Source organism: Somniosus microcephalus, chromosome 6, assembly GCF_052327205.1.
Source record: "Somniosus microcephalus isolate GS21.2 chromosome 6, FLI_Smic_1.0, whole genome shotgun sequence".
In the NCBI taxonomy this organism is placed as follows: Eukaryota; Metazoa; Chordata; class Chondrichthyes; order Squaliformes; family Somniosidae; genus Somniosus; species Somniosus microcephalus.
This window is the reverse complement of record NC_140992.1, coordinates 179,584,572-179,600,526: the sequence shown is the minus strand read 5'-3', so window position 1 is coordinate 179,600,526 and position 15,955 is coordinate 179,584,572. Positions and strand designations below refer to the sequence as shown.

Sequence of the window (15,955 nt, the reverse complement as noted above, 5' to 3'; positions counted from 1 at the left end):
GCGTGGGATCCACCCAGGTGTGCGTATCTGCACTGGTGCTGGGTGCACTTGGTGCGCCCTCAGAGGCTGGAGGCTCCTCTGAGGAGTCGTCTTCCTCTTGCTCCTGGCCAGTGGTGGGGGCTCTTGATGGACCTGCGGGAGAGTAAAGAGATGAGTTAGATATGTCATATGAAGAATGGGTACAGATACCATTGTGGACATGATGACCATTCACTGGCTGCTGACATCAGTCCCCATATGAGTGACTGATGTATGACATGTAGCTGTATGATATGTAATTCTGTCACCGGGTTGCTGAAATGTCCCCCTCTCTCCGTCTCCCACCTCCAGCTGCTCGGTGACTCCAGATATTTCTAAAGTAACCTCCTCTGCTGTTGTAAATGATGAAGTCCAACGCTGTTCTGCCCCTCTCCCTCTTATTTTGGGCTCTCTTTTCCTGTAAGGAGGGAAAGAAGAGAAGGTTGAGTGAAAGTGATGGAATGAGTGTAAGGAATGGATGGGTTACATCTTTAGAGGGAGACTATGATGGAGTGGGGTACCAAAGCCAAGTGGCCTCCTTGTGTGTTGTTAGTTGGTATGATTGCACAAGGATGAGGGTGTGTGCGAGGGGTGGCTAGTGAGATGGGATGCAATAATGTAGATAGAGAGAGAGGGATGGGTGGACATGCAAGGTAAGTGGTTGGGAAGGCAGAGTGATGGGGATGTGATGAGTGGTACAGCAGGATGAAGTTGAGTGTGGCTTTGTACTCACGTTCCCTGATCTAATGAGATAATTGAAACATTTACGACACTGCACCCAGGTCCGCCTGACCACATCCCTGCTGGTGACCTTCTCTGCAATCTCCAACCAGGCAGTTTTGGTGTCCTGGGGAGGTCTCTTCCGCCCATTGGAAGCATATGGAGGGAGTCATCGGAGAACCTGGGTGCAGCCCTCTGCCTCTGTGCAGTCATTGTCAGAGTTTTTGCAGTACTCCAGTGCTGTAGTGCACTGACAGCACTATGTTACATTAACCTTCAAATGTAATGTGGCCATGGCCCCTTTAAAGATCCCGGCTGAAAACGCGTCATGAACGACGTCACCAGACCCGCACCATTTAGTTGGGCCGGGTAACGTGCAGGGCAGGCTTAATAGGCCCTATTAACGTAAAGTCGTTCTGTGGAGCGGGTTGGAGCCAACAACGGGGTCGCAACCCACCATGGCCACCGCCCGCAATGGACCCGCCCAGGTAGGGAAAATTCCAGCCCCAGTGTCCCTAAGGTAGATAGAAACATAGAAGATAGGAGCAGGAGTAGGCCATTCGGCCTCTCGAGCCTGCACTGTCATTCAATGAGATCATGGCTGATCATCCAAACTCAGTACCCTGTCCCTGCTTTCTCTCCATATCCCTTGATCCCCTTAGCCTTAAGAAATATATCTAACTCCTTCTTGAATATATTTAATGAATTGGCCTCAACTGCCTTCTTTGGTAGAGAATTCCACAAGTTCACCACTCTCTGGGTGAAGAAATTCCTCCTCATCTCTGTTCTAAATGGCTTACCACTTATCTTTAGACTGTGACCCCTGGTTCTGGACTTCCCCGCCATCGGGAACATCCTTCCTGCATCTAGTCTGTCTAGTCCTGTTAGAATTTTATAAGTTTCAATGAGATCCCCTCTCATTCTTCTAAACTCCAGCGAGTATAAGCCCAATCGACCCAATCTCTCCTCAGACGTCATTCCTGCCATCCCAGGTATCAGTCTGGTGAATCTTCGCTGCACTCCCTCCATGGCAAGAACATCCTTCCGCAGATAAGGCGACCAAAACTGCACACAATACCCAAGGTGTGGTCTCACCAAGGCCCTGTACAACTGCAGCAAGACATCCTTGTTCCTGTACTCAAACCCTCTCGTTACGAAGGCCGACATACCATTTGCCTTCTTAACCGCCTGCTGCACCTGCATGCTTACCTTCAGCGACTGGTGCACAAGGACACCCAGGTCTCGTTGCATTTCCCCTTCTCCCAATCTATTGACGTTCAGATAATAATCTGCCTTCCTGTTTTTGCCACCAAAGTGGATAACCTCGCATTTATCCACATTATACTGCATCTGTCATGCATCTGCCCAATCACCCAACCTGTCCAAATCATACTGGAGTTTCTCGGCATGTTCCTCACAGCACACACGCCCACCCAGCTTTGTGTCGTCTGCAAACTTGGAGATATTACATCTAGTTCCCTCATCCAGATCATTAATATATATTGTGGGTCCTAGCACCGATCCCTGCGGTACCCCACTAGTCACTGCCTACCACTTAGAAAAAGACTCGTTTATTCCAACTCTTTGCTTCCTGTCTGCCAACCAGTTTTCTATCCAAGTCAGTACCTTGCCCCCAATCCCATGTGCCTTAACTTTACACGCTAATCTCTTATGCGGGACCTTATCGAAAGCCTTCTGAAAGTCCAAATACACCACATCCACTGGTTCTCCCATATCTATTCTACCAGTTACATTGTCAAAAAATTACAGTAGATTAGTCAAGCATGATTTACCTTTTGTAAATCCATGTTGACTTTGTCCGATCCTGTCACTGTTTTTCAAGTGCTTTTATAATGGACTCAGCATTTTCCCCACTACCGATGTCAGGCTTACTGGTCTATAATTCCCTGTTTTCTCTCCACCACCATTTTTGAACAGTGGGGTAACATTAGCTACCCTTCAATCCATGGGAACTGTTCCAGAGTCTATAGAATTTTGGAAGATGACCAGCAATGCATCTACTATTTCTAGGGCCACTTCCTTAAGTACCCTAGGATGTAGATTATCAAGCCCTGGGGATTTATCGGCCTTCAATCCTGTCAATTTCCCTAACACCATTTCTCTACAAATACTGATTTCATTCAGTTCCTCCCTCTCATTAAACCCTATGTTCCCCGACATCTCTGGGAGGTTATTTCTGTCCTCCTTTGTGAAGACAGAACCAAAGTATGTATTTAATTGGACTGCCATTTCTTTGTTCCCCATTATAAATTCCCTTGATTCTGACTGCATGGGACCTATGCTTGACGTCACCAATCTTTTTCTCTTCACATATCTATAAAAGCTTTTACAGTCAGTTTTTATGTTCCCTGAAAGCTTACTCTCATACTCTATTTCCCCCCTCTTAATTAATCCCTTTCTCCTCCTTTGCTGAATCCTAAACTGCTCCCAATCCTCAGGTTTACTGCTTTTTCTGGTCAATTTATATGTCCTCTCCTTGGATCTTATGCTATCCCTAATTTCCCTTGTTAGCCACGGTTGAGTCACCTTTTTTGTTTTATTTTTATGCCAAACAGGGATGAACAAATTCTGTAGTTCATCCATGCGATTTTTGAATGTTTGCCATTTCCTATCCAGCGTCAACCCTTTGAGTAACATTCCCCAATCAATCCTACCCAACTCGCGCCTCATACCATCATAGTTTCCTTTATTTAAATTTAGGACCCTAGGCCTAGAAATTGGGTATAGTCCCGCCAGCTCGTTTGCGCCGTAAATTTTGCGCCCGCCGCGGAGCCAGTTGTGCCCGCCCCATATTCACTTTCAGCGCCCCAAAGCGGAACCGGGCGCTGTTCCAGGGTTTGGCCGCCCCGCTTGGGGCGCTGAAAGTGAATTTCAGCGCTGCCGGTCCCGCTGCGCCACCCGATGCGGTGCGGCAGGCTGCTGTACTGCAGGCCTCCCCCTTCTCTTAAGGGGGAGGTGCCTGCAACGGCCGGAGCCCCGATTGCAAGTGCCGGCAAAAGAGTCCGGCACAACGGAGAAGTGCCGGGCTCCACGGAAACCAGCCGGCAATGCCGCGGGGGGGGGGTGGAGGAGGCCGGGGAAGGAGGTGCGGGCAGGCGGCCGCCGAAAAAGCGGCCGGCCGCACCTCCACCTTAAAGCGCCCCGCTAAGGCTGCTGTAAGGACCCGGTCTCCCGATGTTGTTAGCGGCCGCCACGGATGAGGCGGCCGCTACTGAAGATGGGGATCGGCGTGGTTTCAGGCGGTACCGGGGCACTGCGCACATCGATGACGTCATCGGTGCCGGCGCAGCGCTACCGGCTAACGCCGATGTTAGGGCCCACCTAATTTCGGGCGCGGCGCAACTTCCGGCGCAACCCACTCTTTCGCCCCTAATTGGGCGCAAACGCAAGTGAATTTCTAGGCCCTAGTCTCTGAGTCAACTACTTCACTCTCCATCTTAATGAAGAATTCTATCATATTATGATCGCTCCACCCCAAGGGGACTCGCACAACAAGATTGCTAATTAATCCTTTCTCATTACATAATACCCAGTCTAAGATGGCCTGATCTCTAGTTGGTTCCTCGACATATTGGTCCAGGAAACCATCCTGTATACACTCCAGGAATTCCTCCTCCACAGTATTGTTACTAATTTGGTTAGCCCAATATATTTGTAGATTAAAGTCACCCATGATAACTGCTGTGCCCTTATTGCACGCTTCTCTAATTTCCCATTTAATGCCTTCCCCAACCTCTGCATTACTGTTTGGGGGGTTGTATACCACTCCCACCAACGTTTTCTGCCCCTTGGTATTTCTCAGTTCTACCCATACAGATTCCACATCATCAGAGCTAATATCCTTCCTTACAATTGTGTTAATCCCCTCTTTAACCAGCAATGCTACCCCACCTCCTTTTCCTTTTTGCCTGTCTTACCTGAATATTGAATACCCCTGGATGTTGAGTTCCCAGCCTTGGTCACCCTGGAGGCATGTTTCCGTTATCCCAATCATATCATATCCGTTTACCTCTATTTGCGCAGCTAATTCATCCACCTTATTACGAATGCTCCTCGCGTTAAGACACAAAGCCTTCAGGCTTGTTTTTTTTAACACTCTTAGACCTATTAGAATTATTATTTACTGTGGCCATGTTTGATTTAAACCCTTGATTTCTCTGACTGCCACCTTTGCTTTTCTCCTTCCTGTCTTTTGCTTCTATCCTTGTTTCCCTTTCCTCTGTCTCCCTGCTCAGGTTCCCAACTCCCTGCCATTTTAGTTTAAACCCTCCCCCAGAGCACTAGCAAACACTCCCCCTAGGACATCGGTCCCGGTCCTGCCCAGGTGCAAACCGTCCGGTTTGTACTGGTCCCAACTCCCCCAGAACCGGTTCCAATGTCCCAGGAATTTGAATCCCTCCCCCTTGCACCATTCCTCTAGCCACGTATTCATCTGAAATATCCTTCTATTTCTACTCTGACTAGCACGTGACACTGGTAGCAATCCTGAGATTACTGCCTTTGAGGTCCTATTTTTTAATTTACCTCCTAACTCCCTATATTCAGCTTTTAGGACCGCATCCCGTTTTTTACCTATATCATTGGTACCTATTTGCACCACGACAACTGGCTGTTCACCCTCCCCTTCCAAAATGCTCTGCAGCTGCTCTGAGACATCCTTGACCCTTGCACCAGGGAGGCAACATACCATCCTGGAGTCTCGTTTGCGGCCGCAGAAATGCCTATCTATCCCCCTTACAATAGAATCCGCTATTACTATAGCTGTACCCCTCCTTTTCCTCCCGTCCTGTGCAGCAGAACCACCCATGGTGCCAGGAAATTGGCTGCTGCTGCCTTCCCTCGATAAGCCATCCTCCCTAACAATATCCAAAGCGGTATATCTGTTTGAGAGGGGGATGGTCACAGGGGACCCCTGCACTACCTGCCTGCGCCTACAGCGTAGCAGAGGCCATTAGGGATGGGCAATAAATGCTGGCCTTGCCAACGACACCTACATCCTGTGAATGAATTTTAAAAATGGTGGAGAACTTTATGGCATGTCTCTGAGATTTATGTAGATCATGATATTTGTTTGATTGGGCTTAGAAGCTTTGTTAATGAGTTCTCCTGCCATTTACAATGTGATCTGCTGAAATTAAAATTTTGGAGAACGGAAATCCTTCTTATCCTGTTATGAAGAGGAGGGGAATGAAGATATGAAAGAAGCTAGTTTTGGAGGAACACAGAAGATGTTTGTTTCCAACACATCCATACCCACTCCACAGCGTTTACAGACCTCAAAGGTCCTACCTTGATTTTTCCACGGGGCAATTCAGTGAAGTTGCTGTCCTTTAAGGACCCGCTTCTGGCTGTATCTGTCCTTGCCAGTCCCTGACGTAACGCTCCCTGATGTGCTCAGTTCCCACATCAACAGCCTTTTCAGTAGCTGTTACAGCACTGAATTTCAATGCCACTGGGTCATTCCAAGCAGCCTCAGGTAACCTCAGTCACATGACAGTGCGTCCCTGAATCAAGAGGATGACAGCTGCTCCATTCAAGCAGGCCTCACAATTAATGTAGGAGCAGTGAACTTTCACTGAGTAGCAAGATTCCTCTCGGTACAGAGTGTGATCGATGAAACTTGTTGCTTAACATGCTTTGTTATTCATGGAGACTGTAGTCAATATCAGAAAGGGTTCTCTTATCTTGTGCTGATTTATTCAATCAGGTCATCCTGATGCTCTCCTCCCTGTAGTTCCGCCACATCCTTTTGACACAGAAACGAGAGTGCTACCTCCAAGCCAAAGCTGATACCTTTAATGTTAGGAGTGTGAACATCAAAACCTATGTTCAACATATATGAGTAAGTTGCACTCATCCAAGGCAACAATAGGGTTACTACAATTGGCCTCAGTACTCCTGGAATAGGAAGGGGAAAAATTGGCCAGGCTTCCTGCTTCAGATCCCTATCCAATAATCTTGGCTGGAAAGTGAGTGGGCGTCGGGTGAGAGCGGAAGGCTCTACTGAGGTGCTCTCCATGATTAGATAGTCTGCTCATTCTCAATAGCTGGGCTCACACGTGAAGAATGAGAAGTTGCATGAATTAATGGAGTGCTCCTGGCACCCTTGGAACCATTCCCCAACACAGAACATTCCCAAACATGGAAACATTCCCCAACACAGAACATTCCCAAACACGGAACCATTCCCCAACACAGAACATTCCCAAACATGGAAACATTCCCCAACACAGAACATTCCCAAACACGGAACCATTCCCCAACACAGAACATTCCCCAACACAGAACATTCCCCAACACAGAACATTCCCCAACACAGAACATTCCCCAACACAGATCATTCCCCAACACAGAACATTCCCAAACGCGAAACCATTCCCCAACACGGAACATTCCCAAACACGGAATCATTCCCCAACACGGAACATTCCCAAACACGGAATCATTCCCCAACACAGAACATTCCCAAACACGAAACCATTCCCAAACACGGAACCATTCCCCAACACAGAACCATTTCCCAACATGGAACTATTCCCCAACGTGGAACATTCCCAAACACGGAACCATTCCCCAACACGGAACATTCCCAAACGCGGAACCATTCCCCAACACAGAACATTCCCAAACGCGGAACCATTCCCCAACACAGAACATTCCCAAATGTGGAACCATTCCCCAACACAGAACATTCCCAAACACAGAACCATTCCCCAACACAGAACATTTCCAAACACAGAACCATTCCCCAACACAGAACATTTCCAAACACAGAACCATTCCCCAACACAGAACATTCCCAAATGCAGAACCATTCCCCAACACAGAACATTCCCAAACGCAGAACGATTCCCCAACACAGAACATTTCCAAACGCGGAACTATTCCCCAACACGAAGCAAAGGTGGATTTGAGGTCGAAAATCAGCCATGATCTGATTGAACGGTGGAGCAGGCTAGAAGGGCCGAATGGCCTACTCCTGACCTGTTTCTTATGCTTCTTGTGTATTCCCAAACATGGAACCGTTCCCCAACACAGAACCGTTCCCCAACATGGAACCATTCCCAAACACAGAATCATTTGCCACCTTCAGGAGAGGAACAGGGCAGGAGAAAACTGGAGGCAAAGAACTCTATTAACCAGTGTACTTTTGGTGTAGAGACCAAACTAAGACAGTGGGCTAACATGGCAACTTGTTTCCTTTGAGCTTCCCCGTTGGTCTAACTACTCAAGCTCACATGCGTAAGTCCTTGTTGAATGTTAAGTTGCTTGATTCAGCTGATTGGCTGGGGTTGGGTGAATGATTTCCCCAAGCACATTTCCTTAATGCCTTGGTCAAATCGTCCCTTGACCATGGGGATTGGTGTTGATGCGTGTCGAGCTGTATTCAATCTCAGTTGGTCAAGGACAGATACAAAGCCTGAACTAACCGGATGGAATCCACTGTAATTATCTGCTGAAAATGGAATATTTATGATAATCTCCTATTTTATTTGCAGTCGGTTCAGCTAGGTGCACGGGACGTGACTTTGAGCATTAAAGAGGATCTTTAATTACCTGCTAACCAGAGAATGCTGGTTCCCAGTTAAATATGGTTTGCAGTGTCACGTCTGGGCACTGAGGTTATTCGTGTTCTCAGCAGCACAACACTGAGCGTTGTCCGTAGCCTACTACACGCAGCACAGGGAACATAATTAAAACGTGTTCATTGTGCGGAATAGGCTTAGCAAAGAGTCTGCCAGTATTTTAATTAAAATTTAGAATTAGATATTGAGATACAAGAAAGCCGACAAATGCAGTTTGCTAGTGGAGAATACCCTATGATCAGAGATAGTCTCTCTTTCAGAAGTTCAGAAAGGTATGCCACTGAAACTGGACATGGAAGAAATTAGATCAAATCTCGTGCTTTATTTTTTTATACATTCCCATATGTTAAAAGAAAGAAAGTCAGTCTTATATTGAGCGTCCCTTTATGGATATCGCCCTGACTTCTTCTCAAGCCTTGGTCAATCTTGCTCTGGCTAGCTTCCAGGTTGCTGTCAATGTCCCCAAGCCTTCATAAAATTACCCTCCAAAGGTTGCTCCAGTTTACCTAACCAATTCCCAATCCTCTCACTGACACTCTGACCAATTCCCAATCCTCTCACTGTCACTATCACTCTGACCAATTCCCAATCCGCTCACTGTCACTGTCACTCTGACCAATTCCCAAACCCGTCAATGTCACTCTGACCAATTCCCAACCCATGTCAATGTCACTCTGACCAATTCCCACACATATCAATGTCACTCTAACCAATTCCCCAACCTATAAATGTCACTCTGACCAATTCCCAAACCCGTCAATGTCACTCTGACCAATTCCCAATCCCTGTCAATATCACTCTGACCAATTCCCAACCCATGTCAATGTCACTCTGACCAATTCCCACGCATATCAATGTCACTCTAACCAATTCCCCAACCTATAAATGTCACTATGACCAATTCCCAAACCTATCATTGTCACTCTGACCAATTCCCAAACCTGTCAGTGTCACTCTGACCAATTCCCAAACTATCAATGTCACTCTAACCAATTCCCCAACCTATAAATGTCACTATGACCAATTCCCAAACCTATCATTGTCACTCTGACCAATTCCCAAACCTATCATTGTCACTGTGACCAATTCCCAAACCTGTCAGTGTCACTCTGACCAATTCCCAAACTATCAATGTCACTCTGACCAATTCCCAATCCTCTCACTGTCAATATCAATCTGCACAATTCCCAATCCATGTCAATGACACTCTGATCAATTCCCAAACCTCTCAATGGCCCTGAAATTAGGATCGGGGGCTTGCTGCGCATGCAAGCCCCCGATCTGCACTCACCCTGTGCGCCGACATCTGAAGCCCGGGCCTGCTTGCATTTCCTGTCACAGGTCCGGTTCAGCTGTCGGCGCGATGTGCTTACCTGATCCAGCGGCATAGTTAGTGCGATGTGCCGGCTGGGATCAGGTGAGCACTGTGCAGCCAATCAGGGGAGGGGAAACTCATTCATGAGTTTGACAGTAAGAGCTGTCAAACTCATGAAAAGTATGGGCTGCCAAAACACTACTTTAACTTTAAATAAAATTTAAAAAAAATCCCACTGATTATAATAATTATAAATAAGTTTTAAAAAATGTTTTAAACAATTAATACATTTTTTGAAAAAAATAATTTAAAAAAAAATAGGGTCTAAAACTAAACTTACCATCCTGTAAATTCTTTAAAAATAACAAAGCTGTGGAAAAAAAATTTCTACATTGTACTAAAAGCCCACTTACCTGAAAAACGAAATACTTACATCTTGTTTTTCCACGCGTAAAGACCGGAGGCCTTTACACGCGCACAACTCTGGAAAAAAAAAGGAATTTTACTGCGCACGCGCTGCCTGTGCAATCGCGCGCGTTCTGCCTCTGAACCCCTTCGTTCAGAGGACAGGAATGCCGGTTTTCCCCGCATGCGATGTGCATGCTGAAAACCGGCATTTCCTCCGGCCAGACGCGTCAGTACCCCGACCGTACTCACGCGTTTCGAACGGAATTACTGGGCCAATGTCACTCTGACCAATTTCCAAACCTATCAAAGTCACTCTGACCAATTCCCAATCCCTATCAATGTCACTCTGACCAATTCCCAAACCCATCAATGTCACTCTGACCAATTCCCAAACCTGTCAATATCACTCTGACCAATTCCCAATCCCTGTCAATGTCATTCTGACCAATTCCCAATCCCTGTCGATGTCACTCTCACCAATTCCCAATCCCTATCAATGTCACTCTGATCAATTCCAAAACCTGTCAATATCACTCTGACCAATTCCCAATCCCTGTCAGTGTCACTCTGACCAATTCCCAATCCCTGTCAATGTCGCTCTGCCCAATTCCCAATCCCTGTCAATGTCACTCTGACCAATTCCCAATCCCTGCCAATGTCACTCTGACCAATTCCCAAACATAGCAATGTCACTCTGACCAATTCCCAAACCATGTCAATGTCACGCTGCCCAATTCCCAATCCCTGTCAATGTCACTCTGACCAAGTCCCAAACCCGTCAATGTCACTCTGCCCAATTCCCAATCTCTGTCAATGTCACGCTGCCCAATTCTCAATCCCTGTCAATGTCATTCTGACCAATTCCCAATCCCTGTCGATGTCACTCTCACCAATTCCCAATCCCTGTCAATGTCACTCTGACCAATTCCCAATCCTCTCACTGTCAATATCATTCTGAGCAATTCCCAATCTCTGTCAATGTCACTCTGACCAATTCCCAATCCCTGTCAATGTCACTCTGATCAATTCCTAATCCCTGTCAATGTCACTCTGACGAATTCCCAATCCCTGTCAATGTCACTCTGACCAATTACCAAACCTATCATTGTTACTCTGACCAATTCCCAAACCTGTCAGTGTCACTCTGAACTAATTCCCAAACCTATCAATGTCACTCTGACCAATTCCCAAAACATGTCAATGTCACTCTGACCAATTCCCAAACCTGTCAATGTCACTCTGACCAATTCCCAATCCTATCACTGTCAATATCAATCCCAGCAATTCGCAATCCATGTCAATGACATTCTGATCAATTCCCAAACCATGTCAATGTTGATATGACCAATTCCCAATCCCTGTCAATGTCATCCGACCAATTCCCAAACATATCAATGTCACACTGACCAATTCCCAAACCATGTCAATGTCACTCTGCCCAATTCCCAATCCCTGTCACTGTCACTCTGACCAATTCCCAATCCCTTTCAATGTCACTATGACCAGTTGCCAAACCTGTCAATGTCACTCTGACCTATTCGCAATCCTCTCACTGTCAATATCAATCTGAGAAATTCCCAATCCATATCAATGTCATTCTGACCAATTTCCAAACCTATCAATGTCACTCTGACCAATTCCCAATCTCTGTCAATGTCACTCTGACCAATTCCCAATCCCTGTCAATGTCACTCTGATCAATTCCCAATCTCTGTCAATGTCAATCTGACCAATTCCCAATCCCTGTCGACGTCACTCTGACCATTTCCAAACCCTGTCAATGTCACTCTGACCAATTCGAAAACCATGTCAATGTCATTCTGAGCAATTCCCAATCCTCTCACTGTCAATATCAATCTGAACAATTCCCAATCCATGTCAATGTCACTCTGACCAATTCCCAATCCCTGTCGATGTCACTCTGACACATTCCCAATCCCTGTCAATGTCAACCTGACCAATTCCCAATCCCTGTCAATGTAACTCTGACCAATTCCCAAACCTATCATTGTCACTCTGACCAATTCCGAAACCATGTCAATGTCATTCTGTCAATTCCCAAAGCTATCAATATCACTCTGACCAATTCCCAATCCTCTCACTGTCAATATCAATCTGACCAATATCCAATCCCTGTCAATGTCACTCTGACCAATTCCCAATCCCTGTCAATGTCACTCTGACCAATACCCAATCCCTGTCAATGTCACTCTGACCAATTCCCAATCCCTGTCGATGTCAATCTGACCAATTCCCAATCCCTGTTGATGTCACTCTGATCAATTCCCAAACCTGTCAATATCACTCTTACCAATTCCCAATCCCTGTCAATGTCACTCTGATCAATTCCCAATCCCTATCAATGTCACTCTGACTAATTCCAAAACACGTCAATGTCACTCTGACCAATTCCCAATCCCTGTCAATGTCACTCTGACCAATTCCCAAACCTGTCAATGTCACTCTGACCAATTCCCAATCCCTGTAAATGTCACCCCGACCAAGTCCCAAACCTGTCAGTGTCACTCTGATCAATTCCCAAACCATGTCAATGTCACTCTGACCAATTCCCAATCCCTGTCAATGTCACTCTGATCAATTCCCAAACCATGTCAATGTCACTCTGACCAATTCCCAATCCCTGTCAATGTCACTCTGACCAATTCCCAATCCCTGTCAATGTCACTCTGATCAATTCCCAAACCATGTCAATATCACTCTGACCAATTCCCAATCCCTGTCAATGTCACTCTGATCAATTCCCAAACCATGCCAATGTCACTCTGATCAATTCCCAAACCATGTCAATGTCACTCTGACCAATTCCCAAACCATGTCACTGTCGATCTGACCAATTTCCAAACCCATCAATGTCACTCTGATCAATTCCCAAACCATGTCAATGTCACTCTGACCAATTCCCAATCCCTGTCGATGTCACTCTGACCAATTCGCAATCCCTGTCAAAGTCACTCTGACCAATTCCCAATCCCTGTTGATGTCACTCTGACCAATTCCCAATCCCTGTCAAAGTCACTCTGACCAATGCGCAATCCCTGTCAATGTCACTCTGACTAATTCCCAATCCCCGTCAATATCACTCTGACAAATTCCCAAACCATGTCAATGTCACATCTGACCAATTCGCAAACCATGTCAATGTCACTCTGACCAATTCCAAAACCATGTCAATGTCATTCTGAGCAATTCCCAAACCATATCCATGCCACTTTGACCAATTCACAAAACATGTCAATGTCACTCTGACCAATTCCCACAACTATCAATGTCACTCTGACCAATTCCCAATCCTCTCACTGTCAATATCAAGCTGAACAATTCCCAATCCATGTCAATGTCACTCTGACCAAAGTCCCAAACCTCTCAACGTCACTCTGACCAATTCCCAATCCCTGTCAATGTCACTCTGACCAATTCCCAATCCCTGTCAATGTCACTCTGACCAAGTCCCAAACCTGTCAGTGTCACTCTGAACTAATTCCCAAACCTATCAATGTCACTCTGACCAATTCCCAAAACATGTCAATGTCACTCTGACCAATTCCCAAACCTATCAATGTCACTCTGACCAATTCCCAATCCTATCACTGTCAATATCAATCTGAGCAATTCGCAATCCATGTCAATGACACTCTGATCAAATCCCAAACCATATCAATGTTGATATGACCAATTCCCAATCCCTGTCAATGTCATCCGACCAATTCCCAAACCATGTCAATGTCATCCGACCAATTCCCAAACCATGTCAATGTCACTCTGACCAGTTGCCAAACCTGTCAATGTCACTCTGACCAATTCCCAATCCCTGTCAATGTCACTCTGACCAATTCCAACAACTCGTCAATGTCACTCTGACCAGTTCCAAAGCACGTCAATGTCACTCTGACCAATTCCCAATCCCTGTCAATGTCACTCTGACCAATTCCCAATCCCTGTCAATGTCACTGTGACCATTTCCAAACCCTGTCAATGTCACTCTGACAAATTCCAAAACCATGTCAATGTCATTCTGAGCAATTCCCAAACCATGTCAATGCCACTGTGACCAATTCACAAAATATGTCAATGTCACTCTGACCAATTCCCAATCCTCTCACTGTCAATATCAATCTGAACAATTCCCAGTCCATGTCAATGTCACTCTGACCAAAGTCCCAAACCTCTCAATGTCAATCTGACCAATTCCCAATCCCTGTCCATGTCACTCTGACACATTCCCATTCCCTGTCAATGTCAACCTGACCAATTCCCAATCCCTGTCAATGTCACTCTGACCAATTCCCAATCCCTGTCAATGTCACTCTGACCAATTCCCAATCCCTGTCAATGTCACTCTGACACATTCCCATTCCCTGTCAATGTCAACCTGACCAATTCCCAATCCCTGTCAGTGTCACTCTGAACTAATTCCCAAACCTATCAATGTCACTCTGACCAATTCCGAAAACATGTCAATGTCACTCTGACCAATTCCCAAACCTATCAATGTCACTCTGGCCAATTCCCAATCCTATCACTGTCAATATCAATCTGAGCAATTCGCAATCCATGTCAATGACACTCTGATCAAATCCCAAACCATGTCAATATTGATATGACCAATTCCCAATCCCTGTCAATGTCATCCGACCAATTCCCAAACCATGTCAATGTCACTCTGACCAGTTGCCAACCCTGTCAATGTCACTCTGACCAATTCCCAATCCCTGTCAATGTCATTCTGACCAATTCCCAATCCCTGTCGATGTCACTCTGACCAATTCCCAAACCGGTCAATATCACTCTGACCAATTCCCAATCCCTGTCAATGTCACTCTGATCAATTCCCAATCCCTGTCAATGTCACTCTGACCAATTCCAAAACTCGTCAATGTCACTCTGACCAATTCCAAAACCTGTCAATATCACTCTGACCAACTCCCAATCCCTGTCAATGTCACTCTGACCAATTCCCAATCCCTGTCAATGTCATTCTGACCAATTCCCAATCCCTGTCGATGTCACTCTGACCAATTCCCAAACCGGTCAATGTCACTCTGACCAATTCCCAATCCCTGTCAATGTCACTCTGATCAATTCCCAATCCCTGTCAATGTCACTCTGACCAATTCCAAAACTCGTCAATGTCACTCTGACCAATTCCAAAACCTGTCAATATCACTCTGACCAACTCCCAATCCCTGTCAATGTCACTCTGACCAATTACCAATCCCTGTCAATGTCACTCTGATCAATTCCCAATCCCTATCAATGTCACTCTGACCAATTCCAAAACACGTCAATGTCACTCTGAGCAATTCCCAATCCCTGTCAATGTCACTCTGACCAATTCCCAATTCTGTCGATGTCACTCTGACCAATTCCCAATCCCTGACAATGTCACTCTGACCAATTCCCAATCCCCGTCAATATCACTCTGACAAATTCCCAAACCATGTCAATGTTACATCTGACCAATTTGCAAACCATGTCAATGTCACACTGACCAATTCCCAAACCATGTCAATGTCACTCTGACAAATTCCCAAACCCTGTCAATGTCACTCTGACCAATTCCCAAACCTGTCAATGTCACTCTGCCCAATTCCCAATCCCTGTCAATGTCACTCTGACCAATTCCCAATCCCTGTCAATGTCACTCTGATCAATTCCCAAACCATGTCAATGTCATTCTGACCAATTCCCAATCCCTGTCAATCTCACTCTGATCAATTCCCAAACCATGTCAATGTCACTCTGATCAATTCCCAAACCATGTCAATGTCACTCTGACCAATTCCCAAACCATGTCACTGTCGATCTGACCAATTTCCAAACCCATCAATGTCACTCTGATCAATTCCCAAGCCATGTCAATGTCACT

The 15,955-nt window shown here is 45.9% G+C and overlaps 1 protein-coding gene across 1 annotated transcript in view; it reads left to right on the top strand.

The window, feature by feature from the left end:
- LOC147116230 (RNA-binding Raly-like protein) overlaps positions 1-15,955 on the top strand; it is a 1,022,237-nt gene that overhangs the window by 544,630 nt on the left and 461,652 nt on the right. The gene's annotated exons all lie outside the window — the stretch shown is intronic.